We start from the raw sequence: 20,948 nt of genomic DNA, 5'->3' as shown, positions 1-20,948 counted from the left end.
AGGCAGTTTGTTTTCATGTTTGAAATTTTTAGCATTTTTTCTTCCATTTAACCCAAACCCACCCATTCTTGGGGGTTAAAATTGCCCCCTATGGCCTGGATTTTCTCCCTCAAGGCGAGTAGGTGGAGTCAGGAAAATTCCAGGCTCGGCCTGCCTGCCTCAGGAGAAAGTGTCTGCCAAGGTGGGGTCTTCATTTCTGGGCGCTGGTTATGAGCTGGAGTCGGGCCAGCAGACCCGGCAAGAAGGCAGCTACAGGAGCTGGCAGGTGCTGAGAGGAGCTGTTTAAAAGGTGTGCCTCGGTGCTGTGGAACTTTGTCCCGGTGAAAAAAAACACAAAGGCTCTCCATCCCTCACCCCTCATACTCCCCTCACCCTCCAAACACTTGCCATGTCCCATCCATGCCACTGCATGCCCCCCACACACCCCTATGTCCCCTCATGCCCCCATTCCAAGCTCTGCCCCCATCCATACCCTTTGTCCCCTCATGCCCCATGCCAGGCTCTGCGCTTCCATGCCCATTGACCAACTGTAAACATTCTAGAACTGACGATTACCACAGTGTAAAGTGAGGTATGTTTAAAAAAAAAGCTTTGAGAAATTGCAATTTATTGATTACTTTGTCCTATGGACAAAAGTGTGGACAGCAAGCTAATAAAAGTGTCAATCATCCAAATGCTTTGAAATTTCAAAAAACACAAACACAAACATTTGAAACGTCTTAAGTTATGTCAACAAACATTGTGAAATTAACTGCAGAGATCAGAGAGACTGAGCTGTCGGTCAAACAATGTTTCCTCTGGGAAGCAGATGTTCTATTATTATGTCTAGACTTTAGGCCAAGCATATTAGGGGGCATGAGGGGCCTGAGGGGGTGTTGGTAGGCAGAGTTTGGCAAAGGGGGCATGAGGGGACATAGGGATGTGTGGGGGGTTCAGAACTTGGCATAGGGGCCATGAGAGGGCATGGGGATGGGTGGGCAGCAGAGATTGACATAGGTGGCATGAGGGTCATAGGGGTGAGAGAGCAGAGCTTGGCACAGGGTGCATGAAGGGATATATAGGGTGGGTGGGGGATGTAACTTGGCATGGGGGCGTGAGGGGAACATTTTGAACTTGCCTTCTAAAAGGTTTCCTCATGCACACTCAGGTTCATGATTCATCTCAGAGGCCATGAACTACGACTCTTTAAAAACCTGGCCCAGCTCCATGAAAATTATGGAGATATCTATCTCTATAATGGAGCCAGCCAGGTTCTGAGTGCTGATCATGGGCTTCTGTCAAGAAGCAGCCCGCACCCTTTAAAGATACTCCCGAAAATCGCATAGCCTAGGAATGGGTTCAGGAACCCCAGAATCAGGACCCGTCTGCTATTTTTAAAGGGCACCTGAGTCAACAGTGAAAACCCAGGCCTATGTTTCAATTAGATACATCCTTGGGCAGACCCCATCTGGAATATTGCATTCGGTTTAGTACAGGGGTGGCAAAACCACGGCTCACAAGCCGCATGTGGCTCTTTGACACATAGACTGTGGCTCACTCCTTACACTGTGAAACCTGTTAAATTGCACATTGGAGGGATGTAAACAGCCGGGTGCAGCCTCATCCACAAACAGCTTCACAGAAGGAGAGAACCGGAGAGCATGCAGCAGCACTGGGAGGAGGGAGAAAGAAGGGTTAAGATCGATTTCTTCCAGCACGTCGCAAGATTTCTTTCATAGTTTCCCACCAGTTTTACATAGGGCCGCATGACCCTCAGTGCCATTTTCTCCAGCTCCAAAACCCACTCTCTCGCTGCTTTGCCTCCAACTTGCAGCTCCGGTCTGGAAAGGGAGGAAGCAGTTTAATACAGAACAGGAACGTGAGAATCTATTGTATTGGGATACAGGTACTCGGATTCAAATTTGTTTTTCAGCTGCAGTTACAACTATTTTTCAAGTAAAATCAATTTTTTTTTAACCTCTTGACTGAATTTCCACATTGGAAGTGCAAGGCTGCCAAAGTCAGTGAAGCAGTGAGCATGTGTTAGCTCTAATGTGTGTCAGTGAAGCAGATTTGTTTTTGCCACAATCTGAATTGTGTGTGAAAGAAGCCTGGAAGAGGAGAGAGGAAAAAGCTAAAGGTTTCCTCACAGAAGTGTGTGCAAAAGTAATAAAAATGCGTCTGTAAATGTTGTCCATGTCTCGCGACTCTCGAATGTCTGAAGGTTATTATTTGTGTCCCTAAGGTTCAGAATGTTTGGCCATCCCTGTTTTAGTATCTAAACCCAGGAAAGACATCTTGGCCTTGGAAAGGGAACAGCACAGATTCACCAGATTCATGTACAACTTAAAGGGTTGAATTATGAGAGCAAGTTATACCAACTTGGGGTTGAATTTTCACCTCGGCATGTGGGTGCGCACCCAACACGCACAGGCATGAAATAGCGCACGATGATGTCGGGAGAGCGACCCAACGTCATCGCACACTCACACGATATTTCAGTCAGCAGGCACACTCGGGAGTCAGCAGCGTGTCTGCCGACAATTAAGAGGGTTGTTAAGCCGATTAATCGATTAATTAAATAGAATTTTTCCCTGCCCGCCTAATCTTACAGTTGGCGGGCAGGTGAATAGGCCAAGCAGCCTTTTGGTTTTTGAGGAAACCTCATCCACAGGCGGGGTGAGGCTTCCAATGTTAATTAAAAATAAAATAAAAGTTTTCAGAACTCATTTGCAACATGTCCCAGCTCATGTGACAGAATCACATGAGGGGACATGTTTTCCTTATTTTTTAAAACTCTACTTTTAATGTGGGAAATCTTCAGCTCCCTGAGGCAGCTCTGTGCATCTGGGCAGCTTTCAGTGAGCGCACCCGTGCACATGCGCTGACACTCGCCCTCCTCCCCCTCCCCCCACCCAGGCAGCACTGAGCTTTTCAGCGTGCGATTCACGCTGCCTGGCCGTTAATTGGCCAGCCAGCATGAAATCGTGGTGTGGGCCCCATCGCAGGCAGCGGGCTATTGCATGGCCGCTCCATGGCCCACCCGCCATGCCCACCCAACAAGGGGAAAATCCTCCACCCGGTTTGTATTCTCTTGAGTTTAGCCAGTTGAAGTATGATTTAATTAAGGCATTTAAAAAGTTAAAGGACTCAATAGAGTAGATATGGAGAAACTATTTTCACTGGTGAGGGAAGCCAAAACAAGGGGATATATTTTGAATATTGGAGCTAGACCAATTAGGACTGAAATTGGGAAGCATTTTTGTACAAATTTAAGTTGTGTAAATCTGGAATTCTCTCCCCTAAAAGGCTGTAGATTCTGGGTCAATAACAATTTGTTAAGTAAGGGTATCAAGGAACATAGAGAAGAGACTAATAAATGGAGGTAAGGTACAGATTGGGTATGATCTAACTGAAAGACGGAACATGCTTAAGAGGCTGAATGGTACACTACTAGTGGTATGTTGCTAGGCCTTGCTAACTGGTTTCAGAATTAACCCAGCAATAATTTTTAAACATTTCATTATTATATACTGCAACCCATAACAGCAACAACATTAGCTTTTCAGACTGAATATCTCCCTTAATGTTGATAACCCATAGGTTAAATATTTAGAGAATTCTGCCTGATTTTTTCATGCCTCAGTTCAAAATTAAGAAACCGCCAGATTTGTTGAATGTAACATGTAAACCTTTGATTTCAATATCTAAGTATGGACACAAAATCCTATTTGGCCTGGTGTGAGAGAGAGGAAGAATACACTATTAAAGCCTAGGATGTAGGTTAAATATCTCAAAATGTTCTACAATAGCACAATTAGTATTTTAAAATTTTAATAGCAGCAGTGGAGGATGGGCATTTAACAATCCGTTTGTGGAGTTGAATACAATGGAATTTTTTGCTGAACTAACTTACTGAATCTTAGCCAATTCATTATTCCTTACCTTCAACCATAGTTAAATCTATGTCAGAACTCTAAGGCTGATCGATGGGAAGCCAGAGCAGAGATTGAAGCATTTTTGTGATGTTGTTTGTTCAGCACATGTTAACTTGAAATAGTGTTTGACAACTCTTCCCACATCTGTTTACAACACATGATAGAAAGTAAGAATTTGCCTTTCTATAATGCCTTTTGCAACCTTAGAACATCCCAAAATGCTTTACAGCCAGTTATTACTTTTGAAGTGCAGTCACTGTTTTAATGTGGGAAGCGCAGCAGCCAATTTGCTCAGAACAAACTCCCACAAATAGCACTGAAATAAATGATTAGATCACTTGTTTTTGTTAAGTGCTGGTTGAAAGATTAATGTTGGTTAAGGTGCCCGGAGAACTCTTGTGCTCTGCTTCAGATAGTGCCATTGGAGCTTTTACATCCACCCGAGAGGACAGACAGTGACTCAGTTTAAAGTCTCATCTGAAATATGGAACTTGCATGAGTGCAGCACTTCCTCCATGGGGCACTGATGTGTAAGCTTAGCTTATGTGCTCAAGTTTCAGGTCTGGGGCTTGAACCCACACCTTGATAGGTCAGGGGTGAGAATGCTACCACTGAGCCAAACAACTCCAAATATTGTAAAATAAAAGCAAATGCTGTGGATGCTGGAAATCAGAAACAAAAACAGAAAATGCCAGAAAAACTCAACAGGTCTAGCAGCATCTGTGGAGAGAGAAACTGAGTTAACGTTTCGAGTCCATATGACCCTTCTTCAGATATCCAAATATTACTGTGATACTTCATAGAAACATAGAATAGTTACAGGCAGAAGGAGGCCACTCAACCTGTTGTGTACTCTGAAGAAGCAAGTGACCTGTTGCCACTCCCCTGCCTTTTCTCTGTGATTTGCAAATTTTTCCTTTTCAAATAATGATCCAATTCTCTTTTGAAAGCCTCAGTGGACCCAGCCTTCATCACATTGTTAGGCAGTGCACTCCAGATCCTAATCACTTGCCGTGTGAAAAAGTTTTTACTCATGTCATCATTGCTTCTTTTTCCAATTGCCTTAAATCTGTGCCCTCTGGTTCTTGATCCTTCCACCAATGGGAACAGTTTCTCACTATCTACTCTGTCCAGACCCTTTTTGAATACCTCTATCAAATCTCCTCTCAACCTTTTCTTCAAGAAGAACAGTCCCAACTTCTCCAATCTTTCTACATAACTGAGGTTCCTCCTCCCTGGAACCATTCTCATGAATCTTTTCTGCACTCTCCCTAATGCCTTCACATCCTTCCAAAAATGTGGTGCCCTGAATTGGATGCATTACTTCAGTTGAGGCCGATCCAGGGTTTTATTCAGGTTTAACATAACTTCCTTGCTTTTGCACTCTATGCCCCTCTTGATAAAGCCCAGAAAGTGGGATGCTTTATTAACCGTACTCTCAGCCTGTCCTGCCAGTTTCAATGATTTATGCACATATACACCACATTTAAGTCAAAGATTAACTTTATTTCCTATTCTCCACTGAATAATAGTGCGAACATTATTTTTATCTAATATTTTTGCAGTTATCCTGAAGAATCTGCAACCTACAATTAATCGAACTTTATCATTGGCTTTGGGTTGCTTATCTAATCTTTAGCATTGGTGGCCATGATTTCCTGCAAGACCATGAAGGCTTGACTTTATTTCTTATCTGGAATGAAGGGAAAGGTAATATTTTATAAGTAATCAATATTCAACCTCTACCATACCAAGTAAAATAAGTATCTTCATACTACATGCACCAGCGATTCAAACAAATAACAAAGAACAAAGAAAAGTACAGCACAGGAATTGGCCCTTCGGCCCTCCAAGCCTGCGCCGATCATATTGCCCGTCAACTAAAACATTTTGCACTTCTGGGGTTCGTATCCCTCTATTCCCATCCTATTCATGTATTCGTCAAGCTGCCTCTTAAACACCACTGTCATACTTGCTTCCACCACCTCCTCTGGCAGCGAATTCCAGACACTCACTACCCTCTGTATAAAAAACTTGCCCCGCACATCTCCTCTATAGTTTTCTCCTCTCACCTTAAATCTATGTCCCCTAGTAATTGACTCTTCCACCCTGGGAAAAAGCTTCTGACTATCTACTCTGTCCATGCCACTCATAATTTTGTAAACTTCTATCAAGTCGCCCCTCAATCTCCGTCGCTCTAGTGAGAACAATCCGAGTTTCTTCAACCTCTCCTCATAGCTAATAACCTCCAGACCAGGCAGCATCCTGGTAAACCTCCTCTGCACCCTCTCCAACACCTCCATATCCTTCTGGTAATGTGGCGACCAGAATTGCATGCAATATTCCAAGTGTGGCCTAACCAAGGTTCTATACAGCTGCAGCATGACTTCCCAGCTTTTAGACTCAATACCCCTGCCAATGAAGGCAAGCATGCCATATGCCTTCCTGACTACCTTATCCACCTGCGTTGCCACTTCCAGTGACCTGTGGACCTGTACACCCAGATCCCTCTGACCATCAATGCACTTAAGGGTTTTGTCATTTACTGCATAATTCCTGCCTGTATTAGACTTTCCAAAATGCATTACCTCGCATTTGTTCGGATTAAACTCCATCTGCCATTTCTCCACCCAAGTCTCCAACCGATCTATATCCCGTTGTATCCTTTGACAATCCTCTTCACTATCTGCAACTCCTCCAACCTTAGTGTCGTCTGCAAACTTAGTAATTAGCCCAGTTACATTTTCCTCCAAATCATTTATGTATACTACAAACAGCAAAGGTCCCAGCACTGATCCCTGCGGAACTCCACTAGTCACAGCTCTCCATTCAGAAAAGCACCCTTCCACTGCTACCCTCTGTCTTCTATGACCAAGCCAATTCTGTATCCACCTTGCCAGCTCACCTCTGATCCCATGCGACTTTACCTTCTGTACCAGTCTGCCATGAGGGACCTTGTCAAAGACCTTACTAAAATCCATGTATATAACATCCACTGCCCTTCCATCATCGATCATCTTTGTCACTTCCTCGAAAAACTCGATCACGTTAGTGAGACACGACCTCCCCTTCACAAAACCATGCTGCCTCTCACTAATACACTCATTTGCTTCCAAATGGTAGTAAATCCTGTCACGAAGAATCTTCTCCAATAATTTCCCTACCACTGACGTAAGGCTCACCGGCCTGTAATTTCCTGGGTTATCCCTGCTACCCTTCTTAAACAATGGAAAAACATTGACCATTCTCCAGCCCTCTGGGACCTCACCCGTAGCCAGTGAGGATACAAAGATTTCTGTCAAGGCCCCAGCAATCTCCTCCCTTGGCTCCCTCAGTACTCTGGGGTAGATCCCATCTGGCCCTGGGGACTTATCCACCTTAATATTCTTCAAGACACCTAACACCTCCTCCTTTTTGATCTCAACATAATCCAGGCTATCTACACACTCTTCCCTAGACAAATCGACCGCTAAGTCCTTCTCTTTGGTGAATACTGATGAGAAATATTCATTTTGTATCTCTCCAATTTCTTCTGGCTCCACACACAGATTCCCACCTCTGTCCCTGAGTGGGCCTACCCTTTCCCTGACTACCCTCTTGCTTTTTACATATGTATAAAAGGCCTTGGGATTTTCCTTAATCCTGGTTGCCAGTGACTTTTCATGACCCCTTTTAGCCCTCCTGACTCCTTGCTTAAGTTTCTTCCTACTTCCTTTATATTCTCCACGGGCTTCATCTGTTCCCAGCCTTCTAGCCCTTACGAATGCTTCCCTTTTCTTTTTGACTAATCTCCCAATATCCTTCATTATCCAAGGTTCCTGAAACTTGCCATGCTTATCCTTCATCCTAGCAGGAACATGCCGGTCCTGAATTCTTATCAACTAACGTTTGAAAGCCCCCCACATGTCAGTTGTTGATTTGCCCTCAAACATCCGCCTCCAGTCTAGATTCCTCAATTCCTGCCTAATATTGTTATAATTAGCCTTCCCCCAATTAAGCACCTTAACCCGAGGACTCCTGTTATCCTTAGATTCAGCGACAAGCTTTCTTGAAGCCCTCTAATGTGCTTATTCAAAATGAATGATATTTTCTACGATGATTGAGTTTAGAATTAGTGAACATACAGACCTGCAAAGTGAGCAGTCGCTGTTCTGTTATCTGTTGCCAGCCAGAGTAACATCGGGAAGTTACAACTGGCCTCACATCCTGGCCCTAGCAAAAAGCCAATGGGGGACAACAGAGGTGTTGTGAGATGGGTGGGGGGTGAGACGTGGAAAGAATTCAGGAATAATGATCACAATTTCTCCACAGGGATTCCTGCTGGAAAATACATGGATGTGGACATGGGCTGAGAAGTCCATTAGGCTTGGGAATGATTCCAGGTTAAAGAAGGGAGAATTAGAAACCAGCCACCACTTTTGAGTCTTCATATCTGTGGATATTGGGAGAGGAGGGGATCAGTTTTGGCTCTGATACCCTTAACAGTTAGGTAGTCTTCTGACATTTAATATTAGGGCCACTTGGGGGACATACCAGAAGATGAGTGTTTCCTTGTATAAGGGCAAGAAATCAACCATTTCTTGAGAGGAGGGGAAAAAATTGGAAAGAAAAAAGTCTATCATCATCTTAGTTGTTAAATGGACTATCTGGTATGCTTTTGAGCCATACAAAGCTCCAGGTTTGACTCTTGAACAGTTCACTGATATCATCCAAGCCAATAGTAACATGTGCTAGGATTTTTAGCTTGGCGGCTCGGCGCGCTCCCAACCCAACCGAGCGTGAAATGATGCGCAATCAGCAGCCAAGTATGCTGATGTCGTTGTGCAGTCGCGTGATAGTTTGGTTGACAGGCGCGCACCGGAGCCAGCAGTGCGCCCGCCAACAATTAAAAGGCCTATTAAGGCCATTAAGTTAACAATTGACTTTAATTTTTCACTGCCTGTTCAACCTAACAGTTGGCGGGCAAGCGAAATGGCCAAGCGGCCTTCGCATTTTTTGGAAACCTCATCCATGAGGTTTCGAAGATCAAATACAAATAAAATAAAAACTTTAGTTTTTTAATTAAAAACATGTCCCTGCTCAGGTGACAGAGTCACATGAGGGGACATGTTTCATTACATTTTCTGCTCTTTATTATTTTTAAAATATCTTTTCATCTCCCCGAGGCAGCTCCGTGTCTCAGGGAGATTATTCTGCTTTCTCTTGCGTGCATGCGCGAAGTTCACGCTAGGCCTGCTTGCACTCCCCAACGCCGCCCCCGCCAGCCCCCACCAGCACATGCAGCGCTCAGCGTTGCCGTTCATATATCACGCTGGGCGGGCCTTAGTTGGCCCGCTCACATAAAATCGCGGAGCGCTGCCATTCGCAGACGGCGGTCAGCTTCCCGACCACCCTCCCCCCACCAATCCCACATGCCAAGGGCAAAATTCTGCCCATGTGCTACAATTAAGCTTCAATATCCATGGACCACGGAGGGTAAAAAACAACTTGGAATCCTGGTCCTGACTGCTCTGTAGTATCCCTGTGAAAAATTTGCAAATCTGTGGATATCAATTGAGGATAAGCTAGGCTGGCTGTACCCACACATGGGGTGGAATTTAACACATTCGACGGGGGTTTTGCCTGCTGGCGAGAGAGCCGGTGAGACAACTGCATCACCTCCTTTGGGAAGGTCTGCCATATTAAGTGCCAGTCAGGCACTTAAGTGGGCAGCAGCTGACCTTCTCCGTGATCAAGGACCCCAGGGGTGGAAATCCTACTTTCCAAGAGCTGCCGGCCAATCAGAAGTCAGCAGCTCCTCATTGGCATCAATGATCATTGTAGCTGCCGGTAATGCACTCAACAAAGGCCCAGGATCAGCAAAAAGCTCAGGCCACAGGTGAGTGAGAGCAGAATGGGGGCTGAGGGAGGGAGTTGCTGGCTGGTGGTTGGAGGGTCAGGGGGTGTTCGATGAAAGGGAAGAGGTTTGGCTCTCAGTGAGACCTCGTTCCCAATGTCAGTGCCCTCGATCAGGCACTCAGTGCTTTTGAAAGAGGTACTCCCCCGCCCCCAGGGAGCCCCCAAGCAAACTCAATAGGATTTGCTTTTCAGGTTTCCTACATGGTCCCCACTCGATACCCTCCTGTCTGATTAATGCGCTCCCAACCTCCAAACTCACCTTGGGGGAAGGGCATTAAATTCTGCCCATGAAGCATGGCCATTTGGGTGATATAATGGGGGAAATCTAGCACCTGGGTATTTCAGTATCAGTCACCAGCATTAGGGGAGGAGTGGAGAAGATGGAGGGAAAATAAAAACCAGCAGCATTTTTCCCATAAACCCTAAACTATCATAGCGCAATCACAAACTTTTTTTTCACCTCCAGCATTTTGGTTTTCAGAAATGTATCCAAATCTGAACTTGCCCAAATCTGGTCGCACTCTATTTGGATTCCCCTAGAGTCTAGAGAGATCATACTCCAACAAATTCAGTATAATTGAGATTAGTTCAGTAAATATTGCACTTATTCCTAATGCCAAGGTACCAAGCGTGTGTGTGTGTTTGTGTGTTTGTGGTGTGTGTGTGTGTGTGTTTATGCTGTTTGTGTGTTTGTGGTGTGTGTGTGTGTGTTTATGCTGTTTGTGTGTTTGTGGTGTGTGTGTGTGTGTTTATGCTGTTTTTGTGTGTGTGTGTGTGTGCTTATGCTGTTTGTGTGTTTGTGGTGTGTGTGTGTGTTTGTGTGTTTGTGGTGTGTGTGTGTGTTTATGCTGCTTGTGGTGTGTGTGTGTGCGTTTGTGGTGTGTGTGTGTGTTTGTGTGTTTGTGGTGTGTGTGTGTGTTTATGCTGTTTGTGGTGTGTGTGTGTGTTTGTGGTGTGTGTGTGTGTTTGTGGTGTGTGTGTGTGTGTTTATGCTGTTTGTGGTGTGTGTGTGTGTGTTTATGCTGTTTGTGTGGGTGTGTGTGTTTATGCTGTTTGTGTGTTTGTGGTGTGTGTGTGTATTTATGCTGTTTGTGTGTTTGTGGTGTGTGTGTGTGTGTGTTTATGCTGTTTGTGTGTTCGTGGTGTGTGTGTGTGTGTTTGTGTGTTTGTGGTGTGTGTGTGTTTATGCTGTTTGTGTGTTTGTGGTGTGTGTGTGTGTGTGTTTGTGGTGTGTGTATGTTTGTGTGTTTGTGGTGTGTGTGTGTTTATGCTGTTTGTGTGTTTGTGGTGTGTGTGTGTGTGTTTGTGGTGTGTGTGTGTGTTTGTGTGTTTGTGGTGTGTGTGTGTGTTTATGCTGTTTGTGTGTTTGTGGTGTGTGTGTGTGTTTGTGGTGTGTGTGTGTGTTTATGCTGTTTGTGTGTTTGTGGTGTGTGTTTGTGGTGTGTGTGTGTGTTTATGCTGTTTGTGTGTTTGTGGTGTGTGTGTGTGTGTTTTTGTGTTTGTGGTGTGTGTGTTTGTGCGTGTCTGTATGTGGGCAGGACGGGGGATGGTGCGACAGGAGGAGGTGAAATGGGGACAGCAGTATTCAGAAGACGGCAGTGCAGTCGTAAGGTTTAAAAATTACACTCGCTGCGTCTCAGCATTTCATGTGGTTACAGGAAAAGGACAATCAAGGAGACTATTTCACTTGTGTGGCAAACTATAATTTCCTTTCCACATGAACGGGTCTTGTAAATAAATGCAGATGAGGGCTGTTTCAGGAAGCTTGCTCTCACTCTCCTCTTTCCTGGTGCTCTAATTATTACAGTTCCTCAACTAAAAAGAACTACAGCTAATCTTTCTACATACAGCAAGGCAGACCAGTAATCCTTCTATGTTATTACATGGAAACAGTGAAGAAGTCCCTGTGGGTAGAAGCATGGGGATACTGAGAGAACCCACTCAAGCCTTGCTGCCTATTAAATATCTAAATGGTATACAATTTTACATGCGAAAAAATAGCTGTGTGATTTTTACAAATAATGCAAACAGTATTTGTGTCACAGAAATCTAAGTAAGATACTTGAGGCCCACAAAAGTGCCCTAGAAGACCCTACTTGAAGTGCCCTACCTAGTCTTTCACTGTAGAACTTTCAAGAACCTCTTTTAATTTCCCAGCATGTGTAAAGTTCTCTGTTCTTTTTTCAAACTTACATGTTATTAAAGCCTTCTACATTTAAGCAAAGGTCAGACACACCATTGGCCAGAACCTTCTGTTTGGCATGAAGGGGCAGACCCCAAATGCCGACGCGTCAAATGACGTGCGGTGACGTCGGGCATGCGTCCCGACGTCACTGTGCATCATTCTGATCTTCCATTCGGCGGGCACACACCAGAGTCGGTTGTATGCCCGCCGAACTGTCAAATGTCTGTTAAGGCCATTAATAAAACAATTAACCCAATTGAGAAAGCTGCCCGTCCAACCTTAAGGTTGGCGGGCAGGCGAAGAGCCCAGGCGGCCTTCGCATTTTTCATGAAACCTCATCCACAGGCCGGATGAGGTTTCATTAAGGTTTTATTAATTCAATAAAAATTTTCATGAAAATTCATAAACATGTCCCAGCTCATGTGACAATGTCACATGAGGGGACATGTCTGAATAGTTTTCTTTTTTCTTTTTTCAACGTTTCATTTTGATATTAACCTCCCTGATGCAGCTCTGTGCCCCGACTCTCCCCACTCCCCCCGCCCACACAGGTAGCACTGGGCGCTACCGTGCACGCGTCATGCTGGGTGGGCCTTAGTTGGCCCGCCCACGTAAAATGGCGGCGGGCAGCTGACCGCGGGCGGCGATCAGCTCCACGCCGGCCCGTGCCAGTTCCTGACCGGCCCGCCCAACGGGGAGAAAATTCTCTCCAATATGTCTGATACATTCGTTTTCCAATATTTAGTAAAGAACTTAAAACTCCATAGGCTATACAGGTAATACCAAGGGAGGGGAATTCAGGTATCTTATGAAGAGATCTTATACATGTTTTTTCTGTCTAACAAAACTATCATTGATGGATAAATTTTAAGATTTACTATTCTAGCAAGAGATTCAGCAGCTGAGTTTTTGTGCAGCCAAAGGGCACCTTCATGACTTTTTCTTCATTAATGGACTGAAAATCATGCAGCTATGAATCAGGTGCACTGACCTCAATGCTCAAATTCTTGATTTATGCCACATTCTGTTAAGCTGTGCACTTGGAGTACTAAATCATCACCTTATCCTAATGTATATTATATCAACAATTGTTGAATATCAGATAGAGTTACATTTTTCCAGGCAAGGGATGTCACTGCTGTCACGTAGTGCCATGATTGACCACATTCAGATCAGCTCTCGTGTCATCAGTTGTAAAGTTCCCCTCAGTCTGCTCAATAACACGATAGGATCTATCTAGTAATAGAAGAGATAGCAATGCAAAGGCAAATAACAATTACTGTGAATTTGTAATAAACACAATTTTATAAGGGCTCAGGATTTGGAAGAGATTTGTTTCTTTCTCAATTTCCTCTCTTTACCTCAGGATAGTGATCCACATTCACTGGCAGTTATTGGTCTGTTAGCCAAATAATCATTCTTCTATAAGATAAAAGCAAAATACTGCCGATGCTGGAAATCTGAAACAAAAACAAAAATAGCTGGAAAAACTCAGCAGGTCTGACAGCATCTGTGGAGAGGAACACAGTTAACGTTTCGAGTCCGTATGACTCTTCATCAGAACTAAGGAAATAGAGAAATGAGGTGAAATATAAGCTGGTAGAGGTGGGTGGGACAGGTGGAGCTAGATAGAGGACCAAAGATAGGTGGAGGCAAAGAAGAGATTGCCAAAGATGTCATAGACAAAAGGACAAAGGGGTGTTGACGGTGGTGATATTATCTAAGGAATGTGCTATTGGGGACATTAAGGGTAGCAAGCAGAACAAGCAAGTGGCAGATGGCCCTAGTTGGGGTGGGGTGGGGGGGAAGGGATCAAAATGGGCTAAACGGTGGAGATAAAACAATAGATCGAAATAAATTTAAAAATAGGTGGGAAAAGAAAAATATATTTTTTAAATTATAAATTATTGGAAGAAGGGGGATCGGAAAGGGGGTGGGGATGGAGGAGAGAGTTCATGATCTGAAGTTGTTGAACTCAGTATTAAGTCCGGAAGGCTGTAAAGTGCCTAGTCGGAAGATGAGGTGCTGTTCCTCCAGTTTGCGTTGAGCTTCACCGGAACATTGCAGCAGGCCAAGGACGGACATGTGGGCATGAGAGCAGGGTGGTGTGTTGAAATGGCAAGCGACAGGGAGGTCTGGGTCATGCTTGCGGACAGACCGAAGGTGTTCCGCAAAGCAGTCACCCAGTCTGCGTTTGGTCTCTCCAATGTAGAGGAAACCGCATTGGGAGCAGCGAATGCAGTAGACTAAATTGAGGGAAGTGCAAGTGAAGTGCTGCTTCACTTGAAAGGAGTGTTTGGGCCCTTGGACGGTGAGGAGGGGGGAAGTAAAGGGGCAGGTGTTGCACTGTGGAAGCCCAGGTAGTTAGCTTTGAATTTGTGTGACTGTGAGAGTGGAGGCACCACGATCAAGCCCAATCATGGCTTCATTTGATATCCACACACAAATTTCTGGAAAGGATCATGGGATAGCAACCTTTACAGAAAAAAAGTTATTTTTTTGCCAAATTCCAGCATCCTCCATTATTGCCTTAACTTAAAACCAGCTGACTCAGTAGAGACCAAGAACTGGACCTAAGACTATTCTGAATAGCGTTACAGCATATATAAAGGGCTAGAAATTTAGAAGGTTTATTTGACAAAGCATGTTGAGAATTCTTTTCAACAAGTATAAGTTATTCTTTTTCCATGAATGTTTGTGATGTTCAATTTGGAGCTGAAAGAAATACCATTTATTCTGTAGTTATTGTTTTTTTCAGAATATGCCATGTTATTTTGCCACTGTGAATCAAAATCCAATCAAAAACAGCCACAAGTATAAAATGATAATCAAACCAGATTGGTTTCCATGCATCTAGATTGCCATATGTAACAATAATAGTCTTGATTGACTTCATACTTTAAATAGAATCTGTTAAACATGTCCCCAACCTGAAAGGCACACCAAAACCAAGACTACAGAATAAAGGGAATGCCATATGCTTGATGGTGCAAACACATGCAATCTCCTGTTTTAATTTAGAGGTTTGTGGGTGGATCCTTTGGTGGTCTGAAACTTCAAACGATAACTCATTATCGACATTACCACCAGAAATAGGAAATTGGAGATAGTGCAGTGTGGGCTGATGATGTCACCATTTTAAAGCTTTTAATGGTTGACTCAGTGGTCTTTGAAGAACATTGGTTCAGATGTAGAGATTTATCTCATCTCAAGCTTTGTCAATAATATCCAACTCAACCGTGGGAATCACAGCAAGTTCAAATGAGTAGTGGAAAGTTTAACTTCTTATACATAAATGCTGTATCAGTAGTTCCTTTGGGGATATCTTCCAGTTTGACTAGTTAGTTTTAACTTCACTGTCACTTCTAGGGCTGATGATAAATGTCATTTGCAGGCTTAATTGAAAACTGTTAACTATTAACCAAATGTTTTATCATTTTCACAGGGTCACGGTACCCTGCAATCTTATGCAGCAGTGAACAAAGGGCCATTATTCCACCAATGATTCCTAGTCTACTACTTTGGCCCATAATTACTTGCTAACACTTCTGTTTAATCTGACACGAGAAGATTCCTAAAAGTATGACTGGATGTTTTTGTTAAAAAAGGTGAAAGATGTTTAGAACAATTAATGGAATGGTTAATGTAAAGAAGAGATAGAACTTGCTATTTTTATTTATCGTTTGAATTTAATCTGCAAAACAATGTATTTTAAAATTATTTTAGAATTTTTAGAAATCCTCTCAATTGTCTCTCATCCTACCCTGAGAGAACACCTTCCTTGATTGTGATTGTATATCAGCCTAAACAGTAAATGTTGACTGTGGAAAGGATTGGAATGTCATAGCTGTGCCTAATCTTGTCACACAAGATTGGCACACAAACATGCTTTTTAGTCAGGGTCACTGAGTAGCAATCAGACAGGAATCCTTGTTAACTTTTCGACATTCTAGAATTGAGGTGCAGCACCTTAGTCACAATGCCCTCTGAGGTCAGCTAACTGAGACCAGGCATCAGACCTGGAACCTTCCTGGTCTAATTCAGTTCCACAATGGGCAATGCACTATCATTTGAACCATCACAGCTGCTGATTCCAAGAGATATTGTGAGTTCCCTTTTGTCCCTGCAATCTGCGGTACAAGCTATTCTTGTTTTATTTCACATGGGAAGATTTTAATGTGTTTGACCTTTGCTTTCTTCATGCCTGTGAACAAAGCATTTACTGATCAAGCAACTGATGAGAATTTCCACCTGAATTGCACCTCGTATGGCTTAATACCTACAGAAGTAAAGATTATACTTTTAAAAAGAAATCCTCTATTCCCTTCATTCCCTGAAGACACTGATTGCTCTTACAGGGGTATAATTAAGAACATAAGAAATAGGAACAGGAGTACACCATTCAGCCCCTCGAGCCTGCTCCGCCATTCAATAAGATCATGGCTTATTTTGTGTTTCAATTTTCACATTCCCATCTAACCCCGATAACCTTTGATTCCCTTGCCTAACAAGAATTTATCTACCTCTGCCTTAAAAATATTCAATGACCCTGCCTCCACCACCTTCTGAGGCAGAGAATTCCAAAGTCGCACAACCCTCTGAGAGAAAAAAATTCTCTTCATTTCTGTCCTAAAAGAGCAGCCCTTAATGTTAAAACAGTGCCCCCTAGTTCTGGACTCATCCACAAGAGGAAACATCCTTTTGACGTCCACCTTGTCAAGGCCGTTCAGGATCTTGCATACTTCACTCAAATCACCCTTCACTCTTCTAAACGCCAGTGGAAACAAGCCCAGTCTGTCCAACCTTTCCCCATAAGACAACCTACTCATTTCTGGTGTCACTCTAGTAAACCTCCTTTGAACCGTCTCCAATGCATTTACATCCTTCCTTAAATAAGGAGACCAAAACTGCACACAGTAGAGGTGCGGTCTCACCAACGCCCTGTATTACTGAAGCATAACATCCTTAGCTTTATGTTCAATTCCCCTCTTTACTGCAGGAACGGTGGTTACCCTCTGGCACCTTACCACTACCCCTGCATTATTCTTGACACTGAGGGTGTAATTTTGACATTTGTTTGTAGTGTAAAACATGCAGTACATTCTTGGCCACCCTTTAAACTGCTCTCCTGTTTTCATTTCTACTGAAGTTAAAAATTGAAAGGACTTCTCTCGGATAGTGCCTCAAAGGATGGCACTGGACTCAGCCTTCCTTCCTGGCAGCTGCCACACAACCTCAGAGAATAGTGGCAGTACCTTGATATGGCTTTGATGCACTGCAAGTATTTCCTGTTAGACATGAGGGCCTCCTCAAAAGTATGAGACTCAAAAAAAGAGAAACAATCTCTGATCTTTAACCATGGTCGGTTAATCAGTAATCCGTACGATCCACCTTCAGCCCTCACATCGTCTTCTTCCTGTAGTCTGTCCTTCTTGGAAGTTGTATGCAATATTCCCTGCATGACAAAAAGCTTGCTACTGTCAGAAATAGACAGTTGAAGTTGACAAATATCAAGGAATTCCCATCACTTCTCTTAAAAAACTCCCACAGGTTACAACAGCTATATACATTTTAGGATAATGTATACACAGAGCAAATAATGTTAAAGAGCATACCCTTCGATAAGTGACTGCATTTTCAGGATAAATATAAACGTCCCAAATTTACATTAATAACAACTTGCAGTTATTACATTTATCTTTACTGATCTTGTAGGGTCATTAAACTTCACCCTAGTAGTTGGGAGGTTGCCACTCATTACTTATACCACTTCCTTCATATGGAACTGTCAACTCTCTTAGCACTGAGTCCCACTATTGCAACTCTTCTCCCGCCCTGCATTAACTTTCAATAAGAGGAATCTCTCTGACATTTTCTTCTTGCTCCTGTTTGAGCCAAGTCTTTATTTTCCAGTATACTAGTTCTGTTTTAACAGCAGTCCAGCTTTAAATGCTGCAGTTATGCCCTCACAAGGACTTCCTCATAAATCAGCTTCACATATTTTTCAAACATCACAGACACAGTGCATTAATTGCTGGTGCAACTCACGCTTTTTGTCCCAACCATCAATACTGTAATAAGAACAAAGTACTGGAAAAACTCAGCCGGTCTGGCAGCATCTGTGGAGAGGGAAGCAGGGTTAACATTTTGAGTCCAATATGACTCTTCTTCGGAATTATTGTAATAAACTGACCCCATAAGTGGCCATTACCAGGGTCAGTGTTGGGGCTATTTAGCAGGGATGAGTTCGTGCTCTAGAACACTTCTGGGAAAAGATCATGAGAATTGAAATTTCAGAGCCCAAGAATTTACCAAATGAGCCATGAGTGCAGAGTCCCACAAAATATCCTGTTAAAGACTAGATTTTGGCTGCATCCCTCAAAGGGCTGAAGTATTAAGAACATACAGAGCTTTTTTATATATATCACACAGCACGATTAAATGGCTTTTTCTAGATTTAAGCAGCCTTAAAAGCAGATGTTGTAAAATGTTGTGATTTGTATTTGTCAGGGAGAAACATCAATCTAGATCTAAGAGCAATGTACATCCAGGATGAAAGAGAAACACTGGTTTTAACGTTTCACAATATTTTTGAAGGAATCTGATGCTCAGTTCCATTTAGTACCATTTGAAAGCCTGATTGTGCGCTTATAATCTAACACTGCTGGTGACTCCAACAGTTATGTTGTAATACAAATGAGGTAGAACCAGTTTCTGGCAGCACAAAGTGACCACATCAAGAGCTGCTTTTTCCTCAGGCTGCCAAAAGCATTGCACTCCTAATGGCACTGATACTGCTAAGAACATAGGAACAAGAGTGGTTCATTCAGGCCCTGAGCCTGCTTTGCCATTCAATTAGATCTTTGCTGATCTATGCCCAAACTCTATTGATCCATATCCATAGTACCCTTACCTAACAAATATCTATCAATCTATCTGTCTTGTAAGTTTCAATTAAAGCTGCACCCACAGCCTTTTGGGGAAGTGTTCCACTTTATCGCTACACTTTGTATGAAAATGTGTTTACTGATAGCGCTTCTCAATGGCCTAGCACTAATTTTAATTGTTGACCCTTGTTCTGGATTCCCCTACCAAAAGAAATAGCTTATCCATGTCTTTTTTTCATTCCTTTTATCATTTGGAAGGATCGAGAACCAAAGGGCATTGATTTAAGGTGATTGGCAAAAGAAGCAACGGCAACATGAGGAAAATCTTTTTTTGCAGCGAGTGGTTAGAATCTGGAATGCACTGTCTGAGATTCAATCATGGCTTTCAAAAGAGGATTGGGTGACTATCTGAAGAGGAAATATTTGCAGGCCTCCAGGGAAAAGACAGGGTAGTGGCACCAGGTGAGTTGCTCTTGCAGAGAGCCAGTGCAGACACGATGGGCCAAATGGCCTCCTTCTGTCTGTAACCATTCCATGATTCTTCTATGATTTTGAACACCACAATTAGATCACCCATCAAACTTCTAAATTCGAGAAATATAAGCAAGTTTATGCAACCCATCCCCAACTAGTGAATCTGTATGACACCCTCTCCAAGGCCAATATATCCCTCCTGAGGTTTGATACCCAAAACACAATCTAATACTCCACATGGGGTCTGCCCAACTGTACAACTAAAGTATCACTTCCTGTTCCTTTGTATTCCAGCCACATTGAGATAAAGCCCAACATCTGATTTGCCTTTTAGATTACTTCTTGTAGCTGGACACTAGCTTCTAATGCTTTGTGTGTTGGACACACAAATCCCTTTGATTCTTGACAATTTCTCATCTCTGACATTCAGGAAATATTCTGATTTATCCTTCTTGCATCCAAAGAGAATGACTTCACACTTCCATGTATTGAACACCACCTGCCATAGTTTAGTCCACTCACTAATCTGCCTATGTCCCTTTGTCACTTCCTGCATCTACACAATTTATTGTTCCTGCTATCTGACAACTCTTGTGGCCTCAGAAGAATTGAGCCTAAGCTTTCACATTGTTGAACATGTGAAGGTTATCTGTGTTTTTAAAGAACATGCTTGGTCAGAAAATAAATGTCATGATTATGTCTTTGCAAAAACTTTACATGCACATACACCCTAATTTTGTGTTTCTACCAGCACTTCAGAATCTACTGCATAAATTACAAATAGTACTACTTGAGTACAATATAAACAAGCAGGAGTCTTTTTGTACTTTTTTCTTCATCCTTTGAACATGATAGGCTCTCTAAGATCTTTATTTTGTACAATGTCAAATCTATATTCTGCTGTTTACTTATTATTTCAAACATACCTTAATCCTTAACAAAAACAGAATTACCTGGAAAAACTCAGCAGGTCTGGCAGCATCGGCGGAGAAGAAAAGAGTCGACGTTTCGAGTCCTCATGACCCTTCAGCAGAACTGAGTATAGTTAGGAGAGGGGTGAAATATAAGCTGGTTTAAGGTGGGGGTGGGGGGAGAGAAGTTGAGGGGGGGGGTGGTTGTAATCCTTGACAGGTCCCATGATTTGCTTATAAAACTGTAATTATTTTAGTCAGGTTTCTTTATTTGAGCCAAAGGACACTGATTTACGGTTTTGGGGTTTTAAGGTTAAGGCATGTTTTTTAAAGTCTCCAATGTAAATTGTCATTGCTAATCTGTATTGATGCAAACACTGTATTAAATGCTATGGCTATACTCTGCTTTGGCAATCAATCAGGTCAAAAATTGCATGCAATCTGACCTTCAAATGCAGTACATTCAATCTCATTTATGCGCCCAAAGGGATGCCAGTGCAAACTATACCTAACCCACCTGTGAGTTCATGCCAGGTTTGTACAAATGTTATTATACCGTGAGAGCAGGGTAGACTGCACCAATCAATTCCTTCCCCCTTTTCTCCTTTATTACCTCTTCTGATAGTGTGTTCTCCACGCAGAATGGGAGTTGCCCTGCTTCAATTTCACTTTTGCA

General features: G+C 43.0%; 1 protein-coding gene across 2 annotated transcripts in view; it reads left to right on the top strand.

The window, feature by feature from the left end:
* sema6a (sema domain, transmembrane domain (TM), and cytoplasmic domain, (semaphorin) 6A) overlaps nt 1-20,948 on the top strand; it is a 174,479-nt gene that overhangs the window by 42,898 nt on the left and 110,633 nt on the right. The window contains exon 2 of one of the 2 annotated variants that reach the window (XM_078566532.1): nt 1,814-1,885. The exons of the other annotated variant lie outside the window; for it this stretch is intronic. The gene's annotated coding sequence lies outside the window, so the exon portion shown is untranslated. The remainder of the gene's footprint in view (nt 1-1,813; nt 1,886-20,948) is intronic. 2 annotated transcript variants of the gene reach the window in all.

The sequence above is a fragment of the Cetorhinus maximus genome, chromosome 2, assembly GCF_964194155.1.
Source record: "Cetorhinus maximus chromosome 2, sCetMax3.hap1.1, whole genome shotgun sequence".
In the NCBI taxonomy this organism is placed as follows: domain Eukaryota; kingdom Metazoa; phylum Chordata; class Chondrichthyes; order Lamniformes; family Cetorhinidae; genus Cetorhinus; species Cetorhinus maximus.
Note: the sequence above shows the minus strand (reverse complement) of the source record. Positions and strands in the feature narration are given on the sequence as shown.